This window comes from Scleropages formosus, chromosome 21, assembly GCF_900964775.1.
Source record: "Scleropages formosus chromosome 21, fSclFor1.1, whole genome shotgun sequence".
In the NCBI taxonomy this organism is placed as follows: Eukaryota; Metazoa; Chordata; class Actinopteri; order Osteoglossiformes; family Osteoglossidae; genus Scleropages; species Scleropages formosus.
In genome coordinates this window covers 13,787,833-13,814,002 of record NC_041826.1, presented here as the reverse complement: position 1 = coordinate 13,814,002, position 26,170 = coordinate 13,787,833, and the positions used below count along the sequence as shown (strand labels likewise).

General features: G+C 41.4%; 1 protein-coding gene across 1 annotated transcript in view; it reads right to left on the bottom strand.

Annotated features, from left to right (window-relative positions):
* LOC108918691 (alpha-1,3-mannosyl-glycoprotein 4-beta-N-acetylglucosaminyltransferase C-like) overlaps nt 1-25,337 on the bottom strand; it is a 42,561-nt gene extending 17,224 nt beyond the window's left edge. The window contains exon 1 of the mRNA XM_018726170.2: nt 25,298-25,337. The gene's annotated coding sequence lies outside the window, so the exon portion shown is untranslated. The remainder of the gene's footprint in view (nt 1-25,297) is intronic.
* Between the last annotated feature and the right edge of the window lie 833 nt (nt 25,338-26,170).

Sequence of the window (26,170 nt, the reverse complement as noted above, 5' to 3'; positions counted from 1 at the left end):
TTCCAGTGACCTTCTAACCACACCAGAATAACCCATTGCTGGGCTTCCCATTTTGCCTTTTTTTTTTTTTAAACCCACATAGTTTTCATGCAAAGTTCAAATTTTAGAAATTTTCAAAGCTCAAATACTGAACATACATTAAGTTTAATACTGAATTTCAAGCAACAATGTTAGAGAAATGCTTTGTGTGGTAGGTACAGTATGATGAATTTAGTCAATTTGTATTGAAAACTTATTCTGAACAGAATTGAATGAAATCTCATATTGCCACTACAGGACATAATTTTATGTTCTTAGATATAACCGTTTCGTTTTTTGACCCTTTCCACTCGTATTTATACGCTCAGATACAATTCCCATAACAGTCCATCACAGGGAGCCTAAAAACATTGCACATGACTGTGCTTTGTGCATAAGTTGCATTCTTCATTTTGGGGTTATGTGATGAAACAATCAAATTCCTTACACACTGCAGTAAGCACCAGAGTGCATGTCACTAGTTTATTAAATCAAGGCATGGTATGCTTTAATCACGATGGCAGCCAAAATCATTTTGCAGAAAATTACATTAATTACTTAAGTCTAAAAGCTGTTGTGTAACTGGTCTGTTTAGGTTTGACAAGCCATTATTTGTATTGTCTGTGGACCTTGTCATGAGTCTTTGTTCTATGTGTTGGCTGTAAATCTGTATTGGCTACTGCGCCCCCAAAGATCAATAAAGTACTGTATCTGTCAGCATGACTCCCTTTAAATGACTTTCAAAGAATAAGGATGTTGAATCTCCCCAAAACTGTGTATACAACCTCAATGGAGGCTACTGAGCTGAGAATTGCCCTGTTTTCCTTCCCTGTATTTTACCATTTCTTGTCTTGTGAAGCACTGGAGCTTCGCTAATGTTAGTATGCGGTATTTGATTTCATTTCCAAATGTTTAAGAAAAAAAAAAACATTGAAAACAGTGATTGTTCCTTCAGGACAGAAGAGGACTGCCAATGCTGATTTCAAAGAAAGTCTTATATTTAATTTTGTTAAAGAATTTTTTCTGGCTAAGGACATGAGGGTTTTGGGGCTTTACTGAACCTCTGTGATAAGAACCTTTTCCTTAACCTGAAATCAGTAAATACTGGAGTTGGTAAACATTACATGCACCTATATATATATACATATATATATATATATATATATATGTATATATATATATACACACACACACACGTTGAAAGAAGTTGCTTGTCCCAAGCAGGGTCATGGCGAGCCGAAGCCTAGCCCGGCAGTGCCGGGCGTCGGGCTGGGGGGAGACACACCCAGGACAGGACGCCAGTCCGTTGCAAGGCACCCCAAGCGGAACTGAAACCCCAGACCGACCAGAGAGCAGGCACAGGCCAAACCCGCAGCGTCACCGCGCGCCCCCCATATATATATATATGTATACAGTATATATATATGTATATGCAGTCTATATACTGTAAAGTAACAATAGATACTGCTGCATATTTAATAACAAGCAATCTTAATCCATTTTACAGTGTAAAAATAAATGTGTTACACAGATACAAGGTAACACCTTTGATAGATGCTTCTAGTGTTTTCTTTTACATGTTGGACTGTAACACGATTTTGCAATCCAATGTAACACTTGACACAATGCAACTTAAATCACTGAAAAAAGCTTTTATATTTTAGTTTGACAGTCCTAGAAAAACAGACAATATCAAATGAGTTTCCAGTGGCCCGTTGCATGGCAATTGAAGAATTTAGACTGAGCACTGAATAAACATGGCTGACTCAGGGAAGGGAATGAAATTGCTTGAAGGGCAAACAATTGTTGTCAGGTAAATTACCATGAAGTGGCGAGTGAGCAAAATCATACCGGTGCAGTTTCAGAGACCGTGATGATCCACAGATACAGTCTGAACAATGGTGTTTTCTCCCCCAGAATCAGAACTAGCCCTTGATGCCCTTCAGCCTTATGAACACCATGGCTCATTTCACATTTTTTCTGCTTTGTCACAATAATTACTCTGAAGCAACATAGCAGGGCATTTGGATTGTGAGTAACTCATGAGGATCAAAAGTAATGCCCAATGAATCCAAAACATTCTTCTCAAGTCATTAGGTTGCTACAGCTTGGAGCCAAAGAGGGTGTAAATATCGTTCTTAAGGGAAACCTAAAAAGAGAAAACTATTTATATAGCATCTGCTTCCACAGATCAGTTATGTAAAAATGAGACTTAAATCTTTGAAACACAGAACAATATGTAAATGAAAACCAAGTCCACAATAACAAAGCTACTCTGGGCACCTTTATTTATACACACTCAAGACCTACGTTTGCAATCGCTTACACATACTACATTTGCATGCTCTTTTTTTATATCCTCCACTTCCTGTTCATTAATCTTACCATTATTGTTTTTGTTTATTTAGTTATATTATTATTCTTGGGCAGCTCACTGGTATCTTTTACCATTTTCTTACTTACGTTACATCTTCTTGTTATTACAGATAAGAGTCACAAGGTTTCTGACAGATGCCTGTGAACCTGCACGAACCTACAAGACAAATAAGATGCTTAGGAGATGTCTGAGTATAAAGAAAGGACCTGCTAGCTTTGTGTGTTGCACGACATCAGTAAGGCTCATATTTTGAAGTGAAATTTGAACTCTAATACATAAGACTTGATAGCTTGTCATTTGAATTTTAGGGTGAAGATTATATTTCCTCTTAAGTCTGAATCTTCATAGAAGGAGGGAAGTGTGTAGTTGTTGTAAAAACACTTTCTAATGAATATAATATTTTTTTCCATATTATATTATGATAAACTAATGACAACAGAACAAACAAAGGGTATAAAAGTGTCATTGCAAAAAAATTATGAAAATAGTCAAACTGTCAAATGTAATGCTGCTATCAACGGAGAAAAGCGCCCTGCCGCAAAACAGAAAGTTCACACTGATTACCTTGTCTCGAGCTATAATTTACAACTGCCTGAGGTCATTTTCATTACTTATAACAACCCTAAGGATCTCTTATCAGCACGATTTAGTAACCCAAGACCTTCAATTAACCATAATCATCTGTAATTCCCAGCAATGAGATTCAACAATGCATATTTATAGGAGTTATTACAATCATAATACAGTTATTATAGCACAGTAATAAAAATGTATTATCACAGCATGACCCTGAATAAGAAATGGATGGTTTATACAGAGGATGGTTTATGTACAGTAATAGAACAGAAACATTTCCTAAACAGCAACTTAGTCAAATACAAGGACCTTAAAATATGATTACAGTCAAATCTCACCAAGTTAGTTTCTTATATTTAATTATGGGAAATCACGGAAGTACAAAAGAAATCAATGTATCAGCAATCAGAAAAATCTTCTTTTGTTCTTAGTGCTAAATGATAATATTCATGTCACAAGAAAAGGCAGCCTTTCTTTCTTTGGAATTGACCTCTCTGGTGTATATAGCCAAAATCAGATTAAAATGCCATTTTACACTTAGGTAGTTTATTAATTTAACAAAGTTGCCACTGACATCAGTGCAAATTCACTTTCTTTTCCGTTCAGATCTCCAGGATTTAAAATTCAATTTGGATTTCTACACTTTAGGAAAGCCATCAGAAGATAAATCAATTTACTTTTCCACCCTCTTACTTTTCAGAAGGGCTTTGCTGGCGGCCAACTAAGAACACGGTACTGTCTTAGATGTTTTAAAAAAGTATTGCAGATGTATGCATTATACCTTGATGATATATAAACCAGTGGATTTATAATAATTCATACCTCTCAATGTACTCAAATTACCACATGCTCCTTGTGATTCATAAGAACCCAACACCCCATGTGTCAGCCCTTCCCCAGACATATACTGGTACATTGCAAAACCTTTCTAGCTTGTTAACTTCCCCTGTGTTCCTACCAGACATGTTGCACTGTTTGTACCAGAAATTCTGTGCTTTCTTTAGCCTGTGAACAGACACTAATTCATGTGAAGGCAGAAGAAAGTCTCCATTCCTGTGACAGTAGACTATGGATAGGGAAAATGTGTCAGTTTAAAAATATAACACTACAGGTTTTTAAACTGGAGATTTTTATTATTATCTCAACCATGATGTCTTGAAACATTCTCTGCAAAGTGAATTGTTTTCTTTCAGCACCTGACATCAGAATGCGTGGATGCAAGCGCTTCAATGCCAGCAAAACACATGCGCTTCCCTGGTCCACGGGATGCAGGCCCATGCCGTACCGCATGCTGGAGTAAGACAAACTCTCTCCCAGCACTGTGGAGCTCCTGATCACAGTTAGAAAAGATAGAGAAACAGATCAGATCCAAAACACATGTGGAGCTACAGAACTCAGGAAGAGCTTATCTCTGCCTTAATGACTGTCATTATCCCTGCCATTTTTTGCACAAGTACCTGTTCACAGCAATTGTGCTAAATACAAAAGAGCACTGAAATACAGTAACAGCCTGGCTTAATTTTGGCATTGACTGACAGTCTGCTTGGCTTTCCCCTGCATTCACCTGACTCTTCAAGAATCACAGGCAAAACAGGCACAGGTGCAGGTAAACAAGGAAGGCTGTGGTGTTGAATATTGGGAGCAGGACAGCTTTAATGCCCGTCTCCAAAATGCATTTCTCCTGAGCATATAATGCTATATTACAAAACATGGAACATATTACTTCTATGACTACCTTCTACAAATTCTGACATAATTTGCAACTTCAGTATCAACCTTTAAGTTTGGTGTCCATTACATTGTACGTAGTAGTAGACACTGAGGGCAGTCTTCCTGCACTGTCTTAAACACACCCCACTTTTCTGGTTGTCAAAGTAATGAAGTTCAGTTGTTGTCAGGCACAGGTCATTACCTGAGTACTCGGCTTCTTTTTCTCTAGAGTAAAGTTTTGAGGGTGACCTCACAGCTTCTAGGGCTCTTAGTTATCCAGATCCACACACACATGCAGTCTACAACCACTTGTCCCGAGCAGGGTCGTGGCGCACTGGAGCCTAACCTGGCAACACAGGGCGCGAGGGTGGAGGGGGAGGGGACACACCCAGGACGGGACGCCAGTTCGTCACAAAGTACCCCAAGCAGGACTCGAAGCCCAGACCCACCAGAGAGCAGGACCCGGCCAAACCCACTGTGCCGCTATGCCCCCCTTATCCATATCCAGTTAACCTCAAAGTTAGCGATGTGCTGTATCCTAAAACGTCCCCTGAGTAGTCCAGTAGATATCAACACCATGACTGTCAACCACCATTAGCAAACCACTCTACTGTCGCTGCAAAATTATCTTGGTGTGAACAAAAAACCAGTGTTTGCTCGAGCAATGGAGAGAATAGTGTGGACATTCTCGGTACTAGAACGGTGACGATCAGAATACAATGAGTGCATAAAAACTATGCATGAAGTGTCAATTCGGTGCCATCAGAAAGGCGCTCAAAATAGGAAAGGAAAAGAACAATAACCTTCATTCCAGGCCAAGTGAGATAATGAAGAAGAGCGAGTCAGACATTGCTCGTGTGCATGCAGATGGTGCACGCTAATGAAAATCTGGACTCTGATCATTGCGTGGTTCCTCACACTTCTGAGAGTTGGCAACAACTCAAATAATAGGAGAGGAACAATAAGATATTTGAACAATGGCAATGAGTTTCTTCATTGTTTAGAAACGGCATGTTCCATTCAATATGCTGAAGGCAACATGTAAAAAAAAAGATATTCCTTAATGTATAGAGAGAACTGCTTTGTAAAGACCAGTGTCAGACCTCCCATGTCCCTCAACACCTGCCCAGGGGCCCTCCTTCTTTGTGTTTTGCCCAATTTCTGCTCGTATTGTTGCCCTCCTTATTCTTCTTAGCCAGTCAAGTGCACACAGAGAGAATGAAAGGGATTGCTTTTTCAACTTGTGTAATTATTTCAAGTACAGGAACCTGGCCAATACTCCATTTTGCTGCACTTCAAGAATCTGTATCTGCGTTGAGTTTTTTTTTTTTTTTTTTTTAATAACACCGCACATTAGAGCCATTTTGTTGAGCCCTGAAGGATTGTGGTTGAGCAGCCATTCAATCAGCCCAGCCACTGAAGCATCCTAGTGAAGAAATCATCTTGACTGAGTCAGTTTAACTCTCTTTCTGATTTGTTAGTGGTGTAATGAGAGCTGGGGGGGTGTGGTAGCACAGTGGCTTCGGTCAGGTCCTGCTTTCTGGTGGGTCTGGGGTTTGAGTCCCGCTTGGGGTGCCTTGCGATGTACTGGTGTCCTGTCCTCAGTGTGTCCCCTCCCTCTTCAGTCTTATGCCCTATGTTGCCAGGTTAGGCTCTGGCTCATCGCAACCCCATATGGGACAAGCTGCTTCAGCCCATGTGTGTGTAATGAGAGCTGTAGTACCAGCCGGACCACAGCCCTCCACTGACCGGAACTGAAAAGCCTAACCCTAAAACACACAGAACGAGTCATCAAAACAACCAAGCTACAAGCAGAATGAACTGTAACTCCTAAAGATGTTGCTTGTGGAAAGCTATACAAGGTTAGAAACACTCATCTGAAACTATACTGTATGTGCCAAGTGGAGATCATGGATGATATGATGGAAATTACATTTTACAAAATGACATTATGTTTTACACTGAGCAGGTATTGTTCAAGATAATTTTGCTCTACCAACATTATGACATCTGAAATGCTTTTTTTGACCTTGGCCTAGTTAACAGTGCTGTGCATGTTGAAAAGAATACCAATTAATGAGAACAAATGACCATATGGTAACGATGTTCCCGCTCTAGCAGCAGAGCCATGTGGATATGAGACTGCAGCGTGAGAGAGGCAAAATCAGAGGTCATAACTTTGCAGATTCAGCAAAGAGAACCAGAGGAAGTACTTCCATGCACAATGTTGGATAATTGGTGCAGGTGGGAGAGCTGTGCTTTCCCAGGGATGAGAGAGGACTGTCCTCAGGGAACGGGACAGATAGAGGTGACAGTCGCTTCACGGAATGATACTAAGAGGCTGATTTTGCACACCTTATCTCATGCAGGCCCTAGTTGGCATGGCTGGGCTAGTGCGTGACACACTTCTTTTATCTACAATTAATATGACTGGCAGTGTTTAATCAAATTAAAGTACAAGCTATTAAACATCGCTTCTTGCGAAGATAACATGAAACTATCACACATTTTGCGTGACAGCTGCTCAAGTGTGGTGAAGCAGAAATATATTTTACATTCACTTTTGAATTGCTGCAAATGACAATTTTCTAATTACTGAGATAAGTGAAATATGTGGCTTGGTATACTGATATGAGCATTGACAAGTAAATGCACATTCTGCAGTATTTATAATAAATATAGAACAAATCAAACTGCTCACATACAGTGAGAATGCAGCAAAGATACACAGACACATTGTCTGAAACTGCTCACCCCAAGCAGGGTCACGGTGAACCAGAGCCTAAGATGGCAACGCACCCAGGACAGGATGCTAGTCCATTGCAATGCACCCCAAGCAGGACTCAAACCCAGACCTGCCAGACAGCAGGACTCAGCCAAACCTGCTGCGCCACTGCAGCCTCCACACAGCAAACCAAAGATATTTACTTGCAATTAAACTGAGGTCCTTGCCTTTCGCTGTCTTACTGTGAGAACTACAGAGAGATTCTGTAAGTGTTCAAAAACAGCTCCTGTTACTGAGCAACAGGATAGCTACATTTTCACACCATTGCCTTAAATGAAGGCAGATAACTTGGAAAGGGTAATAATAAGTAAAAATCACACAGGTGAGTGAAAAAGTATGACTAGTTCTTCAGACTAATTCAGTTTCTGTTCATCAACAACACATGAAAATGTGTGTCAGGTATAACCATTGGCACAGCAGTTTGGTTTGCGCTCTGTATTTGCTTGCTTGTTGGTAGTATGGTAATAGAGTGATGCTTGAAAGTAAGCGAACCCTACAGGGATGGTCATTATTCTTGCATAATGTATTAAAATATCTATAGATATAACTGATCTTAAAAAAACTTATAAAATTAATAAGTGATTTTGATTTATGATTCACACACCCAATCCTACTTGGTTTAAACAATAGAACTTGGGGTTCACATTTTTCCACCTGTACTACTTGCATTCTTCATCTACACGGATGATTTCCTCTAGACCGACATGCTGAATTAGTCATTACGCACTTATTATGTCACATAAGAAAGACTGGTTCCTATCACATAATAATTCTGTGGTAAAACTAAGGGAGAAAAGGGCTTCACATACTTTCAAGAAGCACTGTACGTGCATTTCAGCCATGTTCATTTTTCAAGGACAAACTAAGTTTTTGACAAGTTTATTCAACTGAATTTGGTTTCAAGCCAGGCTGGCAAAATATTGCTCAGTAATTCAGATATCAAATTAACAAAAAGGTCAATCCGAAATGGTTACTCTAATTACTGCAAAAGACTGATCTTTCTTAGCAGAGACTAAGTCAATGTCCAGACTGCAACCCCACTGAGATGTTAAGGAATGTTTTCAAAATCAATGAACTGAAACAGCTTAAGGAGAAGTGGAACAGAACTTCTGTGGTGTAGGAGAGACGAATTCATAGAGAACATGATTAGGAATAGGGAATGTGCCATCAGTCAACTCATAGTGACCGTTTGCCTGGTTTTCATGAAAAGGGCAGGTATGCAAGTGGTTCACCATTATATTCTTCTGCAAATGTCTTTGGATTCCAGATAATGGGAGAATATGCAGACTCTACAGACTAAGCTGACTTTGAACCCCTGTCCAAAACACACAGCCCAACCAGATTTACCTGCTGTGCTACCATGTCGCAGAAAGCAGTTACTTGAAAGAACTACTCGTAAAAGGGGTTCTACAAGCTATGGCTCTATGGAGTTCACTTGCTTATTCACACATGGCTTCTGTTGACTTATCTTTGGCTGAATAAAAGAAAAAACTTAAATGCTATGTGTCAAAAAGTTTGATTTGTCTACTGCAAGGAAAGCATGACAATTACAGTTAGGCAGTTATAATCTGTGAAGGCTGTACAGATTATTGAGTGCCAATAATTTTGTCCAAGGCTTTTTAACAGAAAAATACTATGCTTTGAAATATTTTTAAATGAGCTATTTTGGGAATTAAATTAATAAATTGAGGAATACTTTTCTTTTTCCATTTCATTTTTAAGAGATATGGTTAAAATTGCTTGAATGACTGTACCACTACCCTACGTCTTCGAATGTAAAGCCATAGAATTGAAAGAGGGTGCACTTTCTTATTCACATCAATGTACATTCATCCATTATCAAGAAATGCTTCTCTCATGGAGATCTGCAATAGTCTAGGTTGAATCCAGAAAAAGAGCCTATGAAGGAGGGGTACAACATAGACAGGAAACCAGTCTGTTACTAACACAGGCAATGGTACACTTATTTTCTCACCAATACACAAACTATGAAGAGTTCCCAGACACCGATTTACCTGAAATGCCTGTTTTGGGCTGTGGGAGGAAGGCCACATCAACACGAGGAGAACATGCAAACTCCACAGACTGAGCCAATCCAGGCCAGGAGCTGTGATGCAGCAGTACTCCAACGTGCCGCCCCACAAAAACAGTGGAATTAAAAAGCAAAGCAAAGTGAGAAATAAATCACACGGTATACCTGAGTTACCGTGACATGCATCAGTAGTTATGTACACCTCACATTTCAAAGGGATTGATAAAGAGAACACTTATTGTTCATTAGTTGGTTAAAAAAGCCTAAAAGCAATGGTTACCGAAACCACACCTGTCTCGAAGCAAAAGCCTGCACACATCATAGTTTACTTTGTATTACAATTTACTTTTAAAAGCTGCAACCATAATGAATGCTATTTATTCACACATTCAGCTGACCTGATGCTGGTAAAAATTTAGGTGGCACATTTTTATTATGCATAGGTTATTATGCAAAGGAGGTGAACGTCCCTTTTGCGAATACCACATATCATAGGAGCTGCTCACGCCATAAATAGGAAAACGTTCACCCTAGGAAATTAAAAAGTATCAATATTTGAAATGAGTTTTCCAGCAATCTCACACTTAAGGAGGGGGTTAACACTGCAGTAAGACCCCATGTGCATTATTGATGATCCACACTGATTGCTGCCTTGAGTCAGGACATGAAAATGAATCTTGCCTATACTACGGAGAATGTCAGCATCCAATGCCAACGCCTTACATTGACTCTTAGTTAACAAAGTCTGCCACAAGGTATAAAAAAAACAATAAAAATTAACAGAAATGTCATTAAGGGAGGGGGGAATGGTAGTGCAGCGGGATTAGCCTGTGCCTGCTCTCTGGTGGGTCTGGGGTTCAAGTCCTGCTTGGGGTTCCTTATGACGAAATGGAGTCCCGTCCTGGGTGCACCTCCAGCCTTGTGTCCTGTGTTGCTGGGTTAGGCTCCGGTTTGCCGTGACCCCGCTTGGGACGAGCGGTTGCAGCAAGTGTGTGTGTTGTTAAGGGATTCAAATGGGTGTCTTCAGTCTGTTTCTGCAGAACAATGGGCCACTTCTGAAAAAGGATGAAGATCTAGAAGGTGCATCCATCAGCACATGCACACAAATGTTTTAAGGCAGAAGTACTTTGACATGTAATAACTTTTAGCCTAAATAATCTCCATGAAATGACAATGATTACTCCTTAGTCAAAACTTTTGTCTGTGTTAGTGGGTGGCACAGCAAGCAGTGCTGCTGTCTCACAGCACCTGGGTGGGGCGACAGGACATGGGTTCAATCCCTGCTCAGTCTGTGTGGAGTTTGCATGTTGTCTATGTGGGTTTCCTCTGGGTGCTCTGGTTTCCTCCCAAAGGCATGCTGTTCAGGTTCCCCTGTAGTATGTGACAGACAGGGTGTTCCACTGATGTATGGATGAGTGACCCAGTGTAAGTAGTGTATCTAGCTGTGTAAGTCACCTTGGTGAATAAGGTCTGTGGGCTGATAACACTACATAGAGCTCACTGGAAGTTGCTTTAGAGAAAAGCATCTGCTAAATAAAAAAATGTAAGGTAAAACTATGTCTATTGATAAAACAATGTATTTCACTGAATATGGTCAATTTAAGCATCTTGCTGATGGCACTTTTGAGGGGGTTTTCGGGAATCCAAAAAGACAACCCTTTGGGCATACAGGAGGGGAAGGACAGACACTGACATTGGTTCTGTCTCTGGGTCTAAGAACCCTCACCTAAATGCACCAAATGTTTGCCGAGGTCATGTAAATAAAAAAGGAGATGAGTGCGTGCGGGATTGTCAGCATACACCTTCTTTTCATTTACTTACAGCAGACATCTGTATGAAAACTTGCCTTGGAACAGCTTTAGTTTTAAAAAAATAATGTGATGACTGCCATACTCTGAGTCAATGTCTTTTAATAGCTGATTTGCACAGATGACGCCTGATTCATGCCAATGAATGCCAAGGTAAAAATGTCAGGCCGGCTGCACTGAGCAGAAGCGTTTCACGACGAGAGAAGATGGCAAACATCACACATTTTTAATTTAGAAGTGTTCTTTATTCTGTCGCACAGTGCCGCGAGCATTTTGCACTGCTGGAGCAGCTCAACTCTTGCTACGGGCAAAGGATGCCCATAGAGTAAGTATCGTCACATTCAAGCGCTGCGAAGGACGACTGTCACTCTAAATCGGGATTGAAGTCTTTGCTTGAGGCAATTAAAATCAAACAGTGGGAACTGCGCTCCCAGGAAGTGGTACAGTTTTAAACGGGAACGAAAGTACTTCCACGGCACGGCTACGGGACATGGCGAGGGCGCGCTTACCGGCACATCTCTACCGGGGGACCTTAATCACAGTGCTTGTTGCCCCATGCTCGGTACATATTCGGTGCGACCATGCACAACGCAATCCGATTTAACAAATTAGCCGAGCTCTTGGACCAAGGCAGGTAACTAATGAGTTAAATCTGCTGGTTGTTGCGCGTGGCTGGAACAAATATCCACAGGACACGGGCCCATGGGGACTGTGCCTGAGAAGCACTGATCTACACGTTCATTATTGCCTTGTTTGATATTGAGACGTGCTCTGAAACTCAGCAGCACCATTCGATGGCACTCGCACATTGGCTCGCACAAGAACCGCCACAATGTGATACTTGAGCGACGTCTACTGATTCCTGTGCCTCCAACTCATCTGTCCCACGCTATCATACGTGGTATAACACTGAATGGGTGGCAGCGATATTGTCGCAAAGCAGGGGTGCGAGCGGTGATTTATGACTCAACTAAACAATTACAAGAGCAGATAACCAGAAGGGAGCAGAGTGGAAGTACAAGTGAGAATAGCTGCAGATAAAAATAAAGTTGTTAACATGATACATTCTCTTACATGGTAAGGTTAAAAAGTCTAGCTTGGTCCATTTTACAATGAAAAATACCGGGCTCATATATATTTATGCGATCATTTCTAACTTTTGAATAATTTACTGCCTGGTAAACAAAAACTTTGAGGCCAAGAAGTTGAGAAGATAATTGCTGGAGAAATTAATTACTCAATATGTGGAAATGTTCCACGTACAAGGAATTGTGAGGAACAATAGACGGACCCAGACCCTAAAATAACACTCTCTCCATCTTCAAAGTTTTTCATTATGAAATTAATTACCGTGCATATTTAATTAAATAATTTTCCAAATATCTAATGCGCTACAGTTTACTGGTAATAATTACAAATATCCATCCATCCATTTTCAGAACCGCTTGTCCCATATGGGGTCGCGGGGAACCGGAGCCTACCCGGTAACACAGGGCGTAAGGCCGGAGGGGGAGGGGACACACCCAGGACGGGACGCCAGTCCGTCGCAAGGCACCCCAAGCAGGACTCGAACCCCAGACCCACTAGAGAGCAGGATTGTGGTCTAACCCACTGCGCCACCACACCCCCTAAATAGCTTTGGCCAAAACAGTAAGTCCAGGAACAGAGCTCATGTTACATTACGTGCAACGCTACAAGTTCGGCCTCTGCTCTTAAAATGTCAAATATAATCTCAGACAATAATATATGTTTTTCATAAATGAGTCTGGAACCGGACCGCAGCCCAATGAAGTATACAGAGAACAAGCAAGCAGAAGGATTCGTCCGGACTGCGAAAGTGGCTGTCCGTACAGGGCGGCACCTCCAACGAGTGGCGCGAAGGAACTTTAGCGCAACGGCGACGAACACTGCAAACACATCAGACCACGGGGCCAGCGAAGGGCTAGGCCACGAGTGCTCGTCCATGACGAGTGAAGAGATGACAGCTGTATTTTAAAGCGCACTTTAATCGTGACCTGCTGTGGCGCCAAGGCCCGGGCCGTTTTCATCTCCGCCAACCGCCAGGCCTGTCAATCTGCCTATTCAAGAGGGGTCTGCTTTCCCTTGAAAGCTCATTTTCTCCACCCGCGCTCGGGTTTATAAGTGTCACTTCAGTTTACATTTCACTGCGACTTGCGACCTGCAGAGGGGCCGGACAGTGAAAGACAGCTCACCGCTGGTTTCATTAACACTCGCGAAAAGCCATTCAAATTACCCACCATGCCAAACAGCTGGCTAAACCCCACTTCACCTCTGCCAGCGTGTGTTCACACAATCCTGTAAAGAGCCTAAATACTGTGCTGCTCTTTTTTATTTTTTTTAAATAAAACACCTTTTGATAGAGCTTTTCTGCACGCAAACAAAAAAGCAGGAGGAGAGAATGAATGTTATACTTCTGCGTGCTCTGTTCCTGAAGGCGTTTAGATGCTGATTTGGCCATAATTAAATACTGGCCCTTTCTCACATAAACTCTATTACTGGAAACCATTCGGCAAGGAAAACAATAGTGGGTGTTGCGTCTGGTGTGGTTTGCAAGAAATGCCAACTAATTGAGGCCTGACAGCTGTTTCGGAGCTGCTGAGAAATGCATTATAATAGTGCCAGGGCTTCAGCTGCTTTAGCTTTTCTTGCTTTAGCTTCTTCCCGACAGCAGACCTGGCCGCAAAAGAATGGAGGGACTTGCTACTCCCAGCTTACTTCCAGTGCAACACCTGCAACCAACCACTGAATCCATTCACCCCAAGAGCAAATCATTTAGAGTTTTGTAAAAGAAAGGTTCCTGCCAACCTATAGGGTGTAAGTTGACAAAGGTTGCTTAATTGTGATTGGTCAATTCTTAATCGAAGCGGGAATTTGTTAACGGTTGTACTGGGTCTAACGCAGGCTCTTTTTTTTCGCGTGGGAGCAAAAAGGTTCCACAGAGAGATTGCGACACGAGCTGCGGTTCTTAATAAACTCTTTTATTTGTGCACTCCGAGTGTTCCAGTGCCATGTTTCCGTAAAACCTCCAAACAACGGTGTACCTTCCTTTCGGACACCTCGGCTCTTCTGGTAGTAATTTAGCACTGAGTAAGCACCCACGAAGAGGATTTTTTCCCAGATGTCTATGATGCGCATTCGTTCCCTTTTGTCCGTTCTCAGACAGCATCATGCACTTCAAAGCACTTCATATACTGCACACCTTAAAATGAAGACACACCTAAAAGATGTAGGAGTCTCTATGAACGCCACTCAGAGCATTTCTTAGAACTGGACCGCAAATGGGTTTCTCCACTGTGTGAGGCACACGGATTAACCCTCTCAGGGCCAAATTTATGCGAGCAGTAGAAAAAATCTCTACCGGTTGATGCTAATTTGCAATGTCTGCCCAGGGTGGGTTAATCACAGCATCACCACACTCCTGCTTTCAAAGCAATTACATCTTGGATACACCTGAACTAAAAGAAAAACCTCATCTCCTAGCAGGACAACTGTTGAAAACCACACTTTGTTATATTTTTAAACAGTAGCACATATAGTTCAGAATGTAAACATAAAATAAGCATAAACCATTCAAACATCACGTGCTGCAGGGATTATGTACACAGACATATGAATCAGAGCTTGCTCCACGTGTCCCTGCTTAAATATGATGTAAATGAAATGCCTTAATAATGCATGACAGTCAAAATGCCATTTTTCTTGTATTCAGTGAGGGGTCTCAGGTTATTGTGCCTCTCCTCAGTTGTTGCCTAACCCCTTATACCACAGTTCAAAATTGTATGCATAAGGCATATTTCAACACACATACAACCTCTACAACCACTTGTCCCAAGCGGAGTTGCAGCAAGCCAGGGCCTAATCCAGCAATGCAGGGTGCAGAGCTGGAGAGGGAAGGGGACACACCCAGGACAGGGCACCGGTCCATCACACAGCACCTCAAGCAGGACTCGAACCCCAGACATACCACAGAGGAGGCCCTAACCAAACCCACTGCGCCCCCCATATTTGAACACTAAAACTTAATTAGGCAAGGAAGCAAACAAAATTTTAAGAGCTGAGCCAAAGTCGTCGTATTAGCTTCTCGAAATTTTTTTTTAAGTCTAAAGATCATTTTATTGAAGGCACTGCCAGAGAGCTGCAACATCGAAAGCAAGAAACAAGTGCTTCCTTTTTGGTCACATTTCTAACACAACGCTTTCAGCACAACCATAATGGAAGTTGGCACTTTTTGTGCACTTTGATAATTTGCGGCTCTGATACGATGATTACATCTTGGACGCATCCCTCAGCCTTGCCTTAGGGGAGCTCCGGCTCACACCCGTGGGCCACGCGCGGACTGCGGAGGCTCTTTGCGATAAAGAGGTCAATTCAAGCGACGCTCGGGCCTCCTTCGGTTCTGGTGGGCTGGAGAAAGGCTCCTTCCGTGGGATCGGTACAGACCATCTCGACAGAGCCACTCATTACTGTCAGGTGCAGCCTCTCTAGAAGCGCCCGAGCTCCGAGTTATCAACATTATTCAAAGGCACTGTCAAGAAAATGAAAAACTTTGGCTTACTGAGGCTGTCTTCATGCTGAGCTGCATACAAATGAGTTTGGCTTATACATTCTTCGCAGCAGTAAGAGCTAACTTCCCCTCTCAACTAACCTAGGTGATTTTAAGGAGGGTGTGAGCTCAGTCACCCCACCAACACAAAACATACCCCTCCACATGTTTTTCCTGTCAGACATTTCAATGAGAGAAAAAGAAAGATATGAATTTTATTATGAGCTATATTCAGGAAAGACAAGTAATGCTATTTATGAGTGTAGAAAGCATTTGATCAATGCTATAAATGAGTGCTCGAGGTAATGCCCTGAGGTGCTGCCGTTTGCACTGCCTTGACAACTCTTGATACATTCAGGGTTGCTAAAGATGGATTAGAGGCTACATTGAGGGAAGTAGGAGTCATCTGAAACTGCTTCTCCTCGCTGAGTAAAATGCCACGCACTTGTCCACGGTCACGGCCGATTGTACCGATGAACGAGGTGCAGGGCTTGGGGGGGGGGGGGGGGGGGGGGGGGAACCTGCCAAGGTTCACAGCACCCTGTGATGGATGCAAAGCTAAATTTTCTCCAAGAAGCATGGCAGTTTCTGTTTTTTTTGACAGGAAGCTGGGATTTTAAACATAACGTTATGGTGATGTCCCACATTTTCTATGCAATCTGAGACTGCTTAATGAATAACTAATAAATTCATTATCAGTAATGGGCTTGCCCAACACGGGGTCCTGGTAGTCTGGAGCCTCTCCCAGATACACAGAGAGTAAGGCAAGGTTCACCCTGGATGGGACACACATCCATTGCAGGGCAGTCACACATACATTCAGCCGCTACAGGCAACTTAACATTAGAAATGCATGCTTTTGGACTTTAGGACAATACCGGAGAACATGGAGGCAACTTATGGGAACACGGAGAGCATGCAAACTCGACGCACACATTTGTACTCATGTCCAAATCCAACGTCCAGAACCTGTGAGACACTAGCAGACAGCGAGATACATAGCGAACATGTAAATATAAGCACAATGTTGCTGCATTAAGGATCTCCCCTTTATCAGTACTCTGTTGGCACTCCACTGGTATTCCATTACACTCAGCAGTGCTGTCTCCAGGGCCAACAAAATGGGTGGCTTAATGCAAGAAAAACCAGAGCTGGGGCATAAAGCATCCTGATGAAGAAAAATGTTATAACGTGGTAGGAAGCTACAAATAAGTAAATACAGCAGAGAGAATGAGGGCAAACCAGCTGTGTTGCTGCGCTTCTGTAATTCGGTTATAATTCATGAGAGGGAATATTGGCAGTGAGGGGCCCTGTAACATCCATTTCTCTTAGTAAGTGTGCTGTAAATTCTCAATTCGCAATGGGTGGGAGGACGCGGGATCGCTCGGATTTGTATTGCGAAAGGTAAGCTAGGCATCTGCAAGGCGAAGGGAAACCAGCCGTCGGAGTGACCCGGGAAAGCGGAGCTCAGCGCGAAACGCAATGCTGTGTTTTCGCTCGCACACTGTCAGTGTAAATGAGAGGTGTAGACGCAGCCATTGCCTTATCGAGCACTGTACACCTCCTTTCAGCAACCGAGAAGGATGCTGCAAAGGGAACATCAAAGCATTAATTATCTTAATTACTTCAGTATTTACAACCGAGGGTCCTTTGAACATCTGAGACAAGAAAGCAAGTTTTCGCCCCTTCTTATTCTTTTTTTTTACATATTAAAAACCTGTATTTAAAATGCACATAATTTAACCTCAATATAAGTCACTTAATTGGTGAATTCATGGTTATTAAGAATCCTGCTTCATTGCATCTCAAGAGGCCCCTTGCCACAGTGGCCATATTTGCACATGATGAATACATTTTCCTCTGCAAAAGTGAACTGCAAACCATCTTCATGAAGCCTAATCAATCATGTGAGTCCGGGTCTCTGCATCTTCTTAATTAGAAACCACCTCATGTTTCAGCTAAAGAGGGATACGGGTTAAGTTGTTAGAAACCACAAAATTGAATAAATCTGCATTGCTTCTACCTGAGATATATTGGGTGGCTGAAGATCAATAAATACATTCTCCAAAATTAGTATAGAGGAGCAGATGTAATACATAAAATATTTTATGGATGTTCATAATAAAATGCTCCAAGTAAACTAGATTATTCTTCATGATTTCTAAATAATGACATAAAGTATTTTGTCTTCATTCAATTACAATACCCTAAAAACTTTCCCGAAAGTCAACAACTGAAGTACTGCTTGTGGTTGGTCAGTTGGACTGAAATGAATTAAAAAAAAAAAAAAGAAAACATTGTCAACTGGCATATGGTATTCTACGGGGAGTCCCGTGGCATTTCTTTGAGTCTGGCTGAGCAAACTGTTCTTGTGCAGTTAAAGGTAAAAACTGAAAAATAATTATTATGCCAAATACAGTGTTTGACAGTGAATTTGGAAAACCGTGGTGCTTTTTTCTTCTGTACCATTTGCACAGATTTGCTTCCCATCATTGTATCGAGCTCTATAAGAGGTCAGATAGGGGAGTGGAGAGGTGACACCACTCGCTGGCCACACGGAGCAACTCGGACACCGCTAATTTGCTCCCTTCCCAGGACTCTGTTGGTCGGACACTTTTAATTCAAATCCTCACCTGAGCTTCTCCGCCACACCTGCGCTCTGAGAGAGTGCCTAATTTTACTCACCACAAATAAGCCTATTTCGGGAAAGCACACGGTACAAAGAGTTATCCCTACACTTTCACACATGCTAGTTATACACATTCTAATCAATGGATCCTGATATTCATTTATAGCTTTATTGCACATTACCTCCTTGACTGCATAAAAATAGCTTGAGGCAAACTGCAGTTTTCTAAACTGGTACATTAACTACTATTTCCAAAATTTGTAATCAAATATCTAGTGCACTACAGACTGAGCTGGAACTCTTGACACTGTCTGAAATTAAGTGAGCAATGATACGTCAGTATAATTCATTATTACACAATTCTTTGAAGACCTCAACATCTGTACTACAGAAATATTACGATGTGCAAGACATCATGGCTGTTAGATGCTTGTTTTCTGATGCTGATGCCAGTGATGTGTTTTTATATAGACCCTCAGTTTCACTTTTTACTGAGTCTCTCCAATACAAACATGTTCTCAGCAGAACGACTGAGAAATAATGATAGCTAATTGTTGATCTCCTTCCTCATTTGATATCACTCCCCTTGAAAAAAAAGGTAATTGGCTCTTGCTTACTGGAGACACATTTATTCCTGTGGTCTTTTAGAAGCCTTCTTTTCTCGCTACAAAAGACTTCACGCAGTGGTTTCCGGTAATTACTTTTCTAGGGGGAGATGTGAAGGGACATTTGCATTAGATTAAGGAAATTCGAGCCAAGTCCTGGTAGACTGCATAAAGTTTTAATGTCACTGTAATGTGCCAGTTTAATAAGAGTGCCCCTTTAAAATACTCCAAGAGGCAGAATGGCTAATGCAATCTATCAGCCAGCAGAAATTCCCATTCTAAAGTCCACCAGTATGATTTTTAAAGCCTGGACAACATTTTTGCAGACCATATGATTAAAGAAATATAGTAAAATGCAGTGTACAGGAGATGCGGTTTTTATTTAGTTAAATTAAACCGAAAGTGAAACAAACTACAGGTTATTCTGGGATGTTGATGCCCTGTCACCAAAACCCCTGGGATCCAAGATGATAAAATGAATAGGATCTAGGCTGTCTCTGCAAGCTTGTTAATAATCTGCCATTGTCACCGAACAAGTGAGTAGCTAGCAACGTGAAAACTCCCTCTACGCCACTGAGTTGCAATAAAAAAAAATCAGACACGTGACTGGAACTGTTAGTCAGCATACGAAAACTTTATCAAGTGTGAAGAACAGAGAATTGATATTCCGGAATTAAGCCGAAATCACTGAAGCTCTTAACAGTATGCACATGCATGCACATATATAAAACCCCCAAAATTGTCTTGGAGCAGTGAACTATAACTGACTCGGTTCTGCAGAAGTGCAGCTGACATTTGATCACAACAGCACATCTGAGCCCATGCCTACATTACAGTCTAATATGAAATTATGAAGTGCCGCATTTTGCTCTGACTGAGGTGTCCTGGCTCTGAAAGCAACGAGAGCTTCAATTATGACTCTTTAGCCAGGATGAAAGTAGGGGAAGATCAAACACCTCACACAAAAGCCATATGAATCTGCATCAGCAAAAATATAGCATTTAAGGTCTACAAAGAGGTTAGCCTACCTATAGTGTTTGAGAAGTATCAGGGGAATTCTCCATAACTAAAGCAAAGAACTCAACAAATGTATTAGTAGACACACCTTAGCTTAAGTGAAATGCAACTTACGAAATCAAAACAGTCAGCAGTAAAAATTCTGAAAATTCTTTCTTTAATCATGATTATTTGATTGATTAACTGATTGAATATCATGACCATCTGTGTTATGAGTGCTGTTGCCTTGCAGTAATCTCTTGCAAACGACCAGCACTCATGTGGTATGCTCCCTCTGCCTCTCTCAGTCTTCAGGTTGCATTGAACTTACTACCGATCCGTTGCTTTTTTGAATTTTCACTCACTCATTCACTCTTTCGAATCATGACAAGAAAGAGGCAAAAAGATGTTAACCGTGCAAAACCCATACAGAAATGAAGGAAAATTAATTTAGAAATGAAAATGATAAATTTGAATGTAGAGAAGGGGGTGTGGTGGTGTGGCTGGTTTGACTGGTGCCTGGTATGTGGTAGGTGCTTGGGGTGCCTAGTGGCGGACTGGCATCCCGTCCTGGGTGTGTCCCCTCTCGCATTCGGCCTTGCACCCTGCGTTGCCGGGTAAGGCTCCGGCTTGCCGTGAGCCCGCTCGGGACAAGTGGCTGTAGATGTTGGTTTGTTGAATGTGGAGAAATATCGGCAACAGTGCATGAACTCGGATTCTCAGTGTCAAGAGTGAATACACTATTGAAGGGAAGCCTATGTTACAAGAACATGTGAAAGGATTAACCCTTTTAAAGTCAACAACAATATTAAAGCAGCATTCTGGTGCTATTGATGAAAAGGAAAAATTATTAATAATGTAGATGGAAGACCAAATCCAAAGACATGTCCCATTAAGCCTAAAGATTGTTTAAGCAAGGGTTATGAATCTTTAAAGACATAAAGGGAAAATATCCAAATGTTTCACAATCATCTGTGACTAGTAACGACTGGTTTCGTCGTGTTAAGAATGCTGATCTGCATAATGTTAAAGTGATCGGTGAGGCGGCTAGGTGGTTATGCAGCAACACCTGAAAAATTTTCTCACGCGTAGAAGGAAATAATCAAAGGAGGAGGTTACTCGAAGAATTTTTATTTCTTTCATATGAATGAAACTGACAGAAATAGCATGTAACATGTGTTTAGTGACTTATCACATCATAGTACAGATATACATAGCCTATGGAGTGCTCAGGAATGGCTAGGGGGGTTGGGTCTACTTTGGCATCAAACTTCCAGCTATGTAAGGGTTTTTGAAGCAGGCTCTGTATTACCTGTAGTCATGGGCACTTCAGCAGGTCTCTGATGCTCCTTGCTCTCCCTGCCACAGTTTTCACACCTCGTATTCCCACCACTCCAGGATGGTGGCCTCTGAGCTCCGCTCACAAAGCCCCACATCCCGAATGTGACAGGGGCCCTTTTGAGGGCCCAGTCCTGCTTTGTGACAGGTGAATCGTGGGCGTTCATGCTGGCATAAAGTAGGACCATCTTCTGATCATCTGCCAGGTGACGACAGGTGATGTGTATTAATCTCTCAGTGTTCCTGCGTTTTCCTCGCAGAGGTGTGGCCCGATAAGCTCACAGGCTCAGAATACGAACCCACAGCACCTGAAAGAGGCTTTTTTTGTCTGCACCTAGCCAAGGGGAATCAAACCTTATTGTAAGCCGAGAAAAGGAGCAAGGTTGGGGCACTCTCATACTGGCAGTGCTGTGCCACTTGCTGTCAAAACATTGAAAATGGAGGATAAACTTAATCATTTGTCTCTCGGGGCACCATAGGATACAAGTCTACCCTTTTTGATCATCTTCCTTGAATCCAACCTTGAGCTACAAGGCTTGCCTCATGTATTTATATGCAGTCTGCACAAGTATGGTTAGAGAGAATGGCTTGGCCTCTGTTTTCACATGATAAAAGCCATCAGAACAAAAAAGAGTAAAACAAAAGCTCCTAATTACTCACTGCCTTTGTCAAAAATAACTAATTTGTTTACTGAGCTACAAGGAAAATATATCTCAACCTGGTTTTCACATCTATCAAAGAAGATTAGCTGTATTTCATTATCAGTCAGTAGGACATACAAATAAGAATGCATAACAAAATAATAATAAGAATGTATAAGACCAACTATTTGAGTTTCAGAAAAGCACTCTCTTTTAGGTATATTTCTTCCATCTGTAAGTGTGCATAAGCAGAACGTTTTGGTTTGGAAGAAATTTTTTTAATCAATTTTAGAATGTTTTTGAAAACAGCACAGGTTTTTGGATTTCTTCTTTAAATTACCTTCTGCAGATGTATGTGGGAATTTGAGAAATAAATCAAATTTTGGTTTCTGCTCATGGGGGCACGTTGTGAAGGAAATCAGGGAGACCCTGTTGCCAAGAAGAAGACCAACAGGACTGGGTTGCTGAGAGAGAGATATCAGCACATGGTGTACGGTGGCTGTTGCTAGACTACAGACGTGCCATTCGAGAGCCTGATGTGGCACTTTCTCTTACGTGGGTAATGGGCTTGGCAATCTCATCATTGCCAAAAACCTTTTCCCTGCTTCAAATCTTTTTGTCTATCGGAAAATAAATAGCACTGCATTAGGATGAATCAAATAAATAAGAACGGTGGGCATTTTTGGAGACAGCCATCAAAGCAGTAGCTCCCCTTATATTAAGACGAATGGTTATCCAAAGCACACCATAGAGCTGGAAATTGTCAGAAGCAAGAGACTTCCCATTATCAGATCTCTCGCTTGCCTATCTGCTCTGGACACGTGCAAAAAAAATAAACACTTACATATTCCTCTGAATAGGCAGCAGTCTGGAATCAACAAGACCATATTGTAAAATTAAACAAAAAAACGCTCACAAGCCTGTAATATCTTAATTTATCGTAGTTTTAAATAAAGGGCAAACTTCATCATTTTTAGAAAAGTATTTTCATTATATTTCATGTGAGAAATCAGTTAATGACAGACCTTGGTATTTATATATACAATCTTGACATTTAAGTTTCAATAACTAACGTATGATGATTACTAAATAGTTGAAAATTGCTGACACTAATGGCGTCAGGTGAATGCTCTGCAGACATTCGTTCAGCCTTCATTTCTCATTATCCTGCAAAGCAGACACGTTATGTAAACAATTATGTTTTGCTACCTTGTTATTGTGTTTTGTATGTCGGTTGGCATAATATCTCCTGGGTTTTCTCTCTGACGGGTTCCTTTTTAGCCATATAATAGCTAAAAGTCACAGATTTCATCATTTTTGAAGCACTTTAAACATTCTGAATAAATTTTAAGTTTGTTGAACTGAAAATAGTACCACTGACAACAAAGCAGTACTTTTTATGCTTCAGGATCTTAAATGTTACTTTAACTTTATTATAAAGTATCTGTCTGTATGAATGAGTAAATGTATGAAAATTATTTAAGCAATTTTTGGTAAAAATGAAATAATGACATTTTGCATTTTGCATTTTTCCTCCATTTCCAAACTAAGATATACGCAGGAGACAGAGGAAATCCACAGGATAACATTGAGCAATGTGTTCCTATAGCAAACCGATATTTGGTTTAGGATACAAACTTTCTTCGAAATCATTAATTAAACATTAATGCAGATCTGTATCAGAATATGATCTGTAGCTATTAAACTTCCAAATTTCAGTTGAAATAAATGCTACCATGACTTGAACTTTTCTACAAGTTTAGGTAGAAGGTTTACCTTTTACCAGCTATCTCATTGCCAACAGGGCTCTATAAAATGGCACAACAGTGATAATTTTCCACACAGTCCACGTTTAAAGTAGCCACTGTAAAACCAAAGTCTTGAAGGACAAGCCCGTGTCTCAACTTTTTGACATTTATTTCTTATTATTCAGTCATGAAAGGGTTAGGTTAGGGTTTTCTTTCCAAACCTAATCTGAATTGTGCTGAATAAATTCAGCAAAAAGCCTCCCAATCAGCCCACAGAAGGATAAGAGAATCAACAGTTGGGGTATTTAATGCTTTACAGAGGGATGCTGAAACTCTGAGCTATTGTATGTGGTTAAGAATTCGTGACATATGGGCCTATCACTTCAAAGCTTGCCCTGAATCTGCCTGGTCCACGCAGAGAGCATGCTAACAAATCCCAGGTAAATGTTTACATTTAAGAGAAATCAAGAGCTTCAAATAGAATGATTTTTCTAATGCTATTAAAGACCTCATCCAGTGTCATGTTGGAAAGGACCTGAAAGTTTCATGTGTATGTTTATTAATCTTTCGGGTTGCTATAATTTAGAGGGGGGCGCGGTGGTGCAGTGGGTTGGACTGGGTCCCGCTCTTTGGTGGGTCTGGGATTCAAGTCCTGCTTGGGGTGCCTTGCAATGGACTGGCGTCCCGTCCTGGGTGTGTTTCCTCCCCCTCCAGCCTTACGCCCTGTGTTGCCGGGTTAGGCTCCGGCTCCATGCGACCCCATGTGGGACAAGTGGTTCAGATAGTGTGTGTGTGTGTGTGTGTGTGTGTGTGTGTGTGTGTGTGTGTGTGTGTGTGTGTTGCTACAATTTAACTACTGGAGCATACATTTAACAAAAGTAGGAGCTGTTCATATCAATATCACAATTAATTACATCCGTAACATTGCTTTTATTTGTAGAAAAGATTTGCTACTCATTTCCATCCAGCAATGCAGCAATGAAGCAATGAGATGCAACCGGTGTAATCTGCCTTGTGCAGAACTGGCTTTTGCTATGAAGGTATTGTGGCTGGACAGGCAACGTACACATGTAAACTGGTAGAGGCTTCACATGCTTGTCCATCAAAGAGAAGCCTTCAAAAAAATGCCCCCAACACATCCCTAAGTCAGATGACAGTGCTCAGTGCAACAGGACCTCACAGGGATGCAAGTAGGAGTGAAAGGTATCTGACAGAAGAGAAAAACTGTAGAGAAAGGGACTAAACTTATTGTTGTTATCTCTCAAATTTGAACCCATACAAATTGCCCTTCCCTCCTTTCGTTTCTCCACAGCTGCCTTTATGATACATGGAGGCAATCATATTGTCTCAACACAATGTGAAAAGCAACATGAGGAATTTCCACAGTGTCATAACAAATGAAGCAATAAAAACATAGAACAAAATACGGTACATTGCGTGGCGTGGAAAAAAGTATATTTACAACTGTACCTCTCTGTAGAAGTTAAGTGTCTCTGAAGTGGGCCTTCCACTCGATTCAAAGGTTAACATCAAGTGAGCCGTGGCCCAAGTGACCATTTGTTGCATCTGTACAACAAGAGAAGATAGTGCACATCATTCGCAGGTACTTTACAAGCACGGTCTGCCCACGTCACCCTCATTGTCGCTCTTGTTGACCCCGCTGGTATAACTCCAAACGCCTCCGGAGCAGTAGGTCTCCGAACACTGTGTCTTCTCCCACTCGCCCTTCAGCGCTGAGAGGCATGCATTATCCGATGAGTAGGGTGCACAAAAACAGGTTTTCTTTTTTTTTAATTAAAAAAAAACCACAGCTTTTTCCCATTAGCTCTTCCATTTAACCCTAACCACACTAATGAAAATAACTGAATGATTTACTAATCACAAGGAAAATGACATGCCTGTTGTAATAAAAACGCTATTAAACTGCTATTATAATTAGTCACTCGACTCAGTCAACATTATTATTTTTAACTAGTATTTAGCTGACACCTTTGACATTGACAATACGACATATGCTATACCAAGCTACATACATTCACCTACACACACACACACACACACACACACACACACACACACACACACACATTGAGTTCAGTGTAGTCTCCATCCCACCTGAAATGTTATAAGACTGCAGGAGGAAACCTATATGAAGACACCCATACAAACTCCACTCATGCAGAGCTGGATTGAACCCATGCCCTAACCCACAGATCAGGAGCTATGAGGCATCCTACCTGCTGCACCACCATGCTGCCCTCATCTATATGAGACAGGCTATGCAAACTTATCCATTCACAGTTATATAAAACTTTAACCATGTAATTGACTTGACCAGCCACA